The sequence below is a fragment of the Danio rerio genome, chromosome 21, assembly GCF_052040795.2.
Source record: "Danio rerio strain M-AB ecotype USA chromosome 21, GRCz13ab, whole genome shotgun sequence".
Lineage (NCBI taxonomy): Eukaryota > Metazoa > Chordata > Actinopteri > Cypriniformes > Danionidae > Danio > Danio rerio.
The window spans coordinates 6,504,917-6,509,024 of record NC_141041.1 but is presented as its reverse complement, the minus strand read 5'-3'; positions in this window follow the sequence as shown (position 1 = coordinate 6,509,024).

Here is a 4,108-nt window from a genome sequence, read left to right as displayed (position 1 = left end):
AAAGTAACGCCTCTGTGCAGAGCTCATTTTATAACTGTTCGAAAGGGGGGAGGCTCTTTACGAGAAAATGAAAGTTTACCAGTACCTGAATTGCTGGAATCAGAAACCTGAGAATAAGTCAATTGTCTGGTGGTAATTGTTAAACGGCTGTTAGGAATTACAAAGAATCTAGATGTATTTAAACCCCAAAATAAATCTATGACTTTAAGATATTAAAAAAAGGGTAATAATTACTATATATTTATTATATATTTTTTTCTCTTTTATTGGAATAGTTTTTGCAATATTGTTTGGACCACACCGTTCTTTACAGCATCTTTTTTGCAGAAAGGTTTTGTAGGTGTTATACTTCTATTACACATCAATGTTTCAGTTATCGCTAACATTCTGTCTAGACTGGTTGGTTTTTGCATTTTGATATGGTGTATTGTTGTAAATAATTAACGTTTTACAGTTGGTGCAATTATTATGAGCCTCGCCTACACACCTGATGAATCACATCGAGTTCAAGCAAACCCTTAAGTTTCCCTTTCTCAGGAACAGGGAGCTTTAAGACTTGAGTGCTGCAAGGACTGTGCAGCCACGTGTGGCCTTATGCCAAAAGAGTAATGTATTATTATTTAATAATTTATTCATTAATTTTCTTTTCAGCTTAGTCTCTTTTTTAATCTTGGGTCACCACTGCGTTATGAACCGGCAACTTATCCAGCATATGTTTTACGCATAGGGAAACATCCATTCACACTCATACACTATGGACAATTTACCTTACCCAATTCACTTATAGCACCTGTGTTTGAACTTGTGGGGTAAACCAGAGCACCCAAAGGAAACCTACGTAAACACAAGGAGAACATGCAAACTCTAGAAATGCCAACTGACCCAGCCAAGGCTTGAACCAAGGCTTGAAGTGACCTTCTTGCTATAGGGTGATTGTTGCTACCAATTGCGCCACTGTGCTGCCCTATTATTATTTTTTTAATGTAATATATTACTTTTTTTTCTTTTACTGTAACAATCCAGGGTTCCCATACTATTTGGAAGAACTTCAAATAGGGATGTATTAAATTTGACATTAATTGTAAGAATAAATGTGTATGTCATTTTGTTTGTTGGGAGTATAAAATACTATTTATGGTGAAATGTTTGCCAGAGAATAGCTTCAAAGAAGTAGTATTATTTATATAGCGCCTTTGCTCAAGGTTGCTTAAAATAGCGAACATCCTTATTGACAAAACAAACACACAGGGGCATTGAGGTAACATACAAAATACAGATTGAAAAAAAATGCTTTTAGCTGAGCCTTAAAGGTAGACAGATATGCTAAATTCAGTGCTTAATTAGTGAATTGCAAAGTCCTGGAACAGATCAGGGTAATGGATCTGGCATGTTACCCGAGGATATCGAGGTGTCGCGTATGAAACAGTTTGTTGTCGCAGACGAAAGTGAAAAGCGTGGGGGGGCTGACGGTTTGGGAGTCGGGGATGGGGGTGGGGGTTATGGGCCAGTTGTCACGGACGAAAGTGAAGAGGGTTGGGGAGTCAAGGAAGTGAAAGTGAACAGCAGATGGAGGAGGGCGGTTGAGGAGGGGGATTGGTAAAATGAGGTGCCGGATCAGATTTCAGAGGTTCCGGATTCGGTGTGTTCTGGCACAAATTAAGCCCTGGCTATATTTCTACAGAAAGTGAATATTACTTAACTTGGAAGCAGAGGTCTGCATTCCTAAAAAAGCGTCAGAGCGGTTGGTAACTTGTGTAATTTTAGACGGGAGCGGGCAGTCTAAGAATATCCCTCCCGAGCGAGCGAGCACGTGTATGTATGTTTGTGAATGAAAGAGCGTGATGCTGTGTTTAGCTTGATTGTTGCTGTCTGTCTGTCTGTGTGTGTGTGTGTGTGTGTGTGTGTGTGTGTGTGTGTGTGTGTGTGTGTGTGTGTGTGTGTGTGTGTGTGTGTGTGTGTGTGTGTGTGTGTGTGTGTGTGTGTGTGTTGCCTCTGTGAAAATCAGCGCGTGCCCCAACTGACACCCATTTTTATGCTAATTTATAAGTAAAATGTTGCTTTCGAATGCACCAAAAATCTAAAAGTCTGTGTTTATTATTTTTATTTTAGATAGTTTATTTTATCTAATATCTGTGAGTAGCTGAAGGCCAATTCTCTCTGCTTTGACTGAACTTTCGGAGTTTCTTATATGATCCTAAAGATCTGAGTGATCTATAGGGTTTGTATTCAGTGAGCATATCTGTATTGTATTGAGGTCCTAGGCCATTTAGTGATTTATAGAAAAGTAATAATACTATTCTATACTAATACTAATCTATTTTGAATGTAACTAGCAGTCAGTGTAAAGACCTGAGGACAGGGGTGATGCACTCTGATTTTCTGGTTCTGGTCAGAATTCTGGCTGCAGTGTTCTGGATGAGCTGTAACTGTCTGACTGTCTTTCTGGGAAGACCAGTGAGGAGGCCGTTACAGCAATCCACCCTTCTGCTGATGAAAGCATGAACAAGTTTCTCTAAAACTAAGTCTTCACTGGAAACAAAGCATCTGATTCTTGCAATGTTATTTGTGGCGAGGGGGCGTGGCCGAGAGCCGTGGAAACGGAGTGAGGCCACCGCGTAAGTGAATACACCTGCGGTGCGCACCTGCCTCGAATCCCACGGAAGGAGCTCTGGACCAAAAAAAGGAGGAACGGTTGCAGAGGAAGCCGAGAGAGGACTGGGCCCGGACATATTTTATTTTGCTTTCAGTTTGACGGCAGTCTCCATGAGGAGCTGCCGTCACTGTTATTAATAAATAATTTAAACCTGCGTCGGTTCTCCGCCTCCTTCTTCCCGGCGGCCAAAGGGCCGTGAACGTCAGTACAGTGGTGCCGAAACCCGGGAGAAGGAGGGACGCGTTGTCCAGATGCCCTCGCCGCTAAGAGAGAGGGCGAGTGTTTGGGAGTTAACCCGAGTGGGGGAGAAACCCGTTCGTCTGCCCAGAGTGCCGGGGCGGCCTGAGGCTGGCGAGGAAAGGATCTGCCTGCTGCCGTCTCCCAGCATGGGGAGGAGCAGGGGACGAGAGGCTCCCCACCGGAGGGGAAAGTGCTGAAAGGAGCCATCCCACAGAAACCGGGGGAGTCGCCGCAATCCGCAATGATGCCAGAGCCTGCATTCGTCCACCGAAGCAGGAGCGGAGCAGGAGACCAGAAATGCCGCCAGCCAGCCAGGAGAATCGCCGCCGGACGCCAGAAGACAAACAGGTGGACAGATTCCGCCACAGGGCTCCCAGCACGTCGTCGCATCTCTCAGCTGGTGGAGGACAGAGTGGCAGCGTGTCTGGAGAACCGAACCCCAATTTTTATTTATTTTTTTCTCTCTCCCCTTTCTCGGTCTTTCCTCCTTTTTTTTCCATCTCCTTTTCTCTCGGCCCGTCTCATATAGTATGCACAGCCACGGGGTGCCTGTGATGGGAGATGGGGGTATGTGGCAAGGGGGCGTGGCCGAGAGCCGTGGGAACGGAGTGAGGCCACCGCGTAAGTGATTACACCTGCGGTGCACACCTGCCTCGAATCCCACGGAAGGAGCTCTGGACCATAAAAGGAGGAACGATGGCAGAGGATGCCGAGAGAGGACCAAGAGTTTGTTTTGGTTTAGATGGCAGTCTCCGTGAGGGGCTCCCGTCACTGTTATTAATAAATAATTTAAACCTGCGTCGGTTCTCCGCCTCCTTCTTCTCGGCGGCCAAAGGGCCGTGAACGTCAGTACAGTTTTTAAGACTATATTATACTGATTTACTAACTGTTGACATGACTATCGAAACTCCGAACTGACTCCACAATAACACTAAGATTTTTGACCTTATTTCTTGTAGTTTGACCCTTATAGCCAAGGTACACATTCACCTTGAGAACCTCATCTCTGTTCCCAAACACAATCCCTTCAGTTTTCTCTTTGTTTAACTAAGGAAAGTTTTGGCACATTCAACTGTTAATTTCATAAATGGGTTGGCAGAGGGTGTTAACACTTAAACTCTGCGGACCCGGTACCGGGTCCGTGACGTCATCGACTTTCGCTTTCAGACTTAAAGGGCTAGCGTTGCACCAGACCCCCGTAAGTGGTGTCGTTTG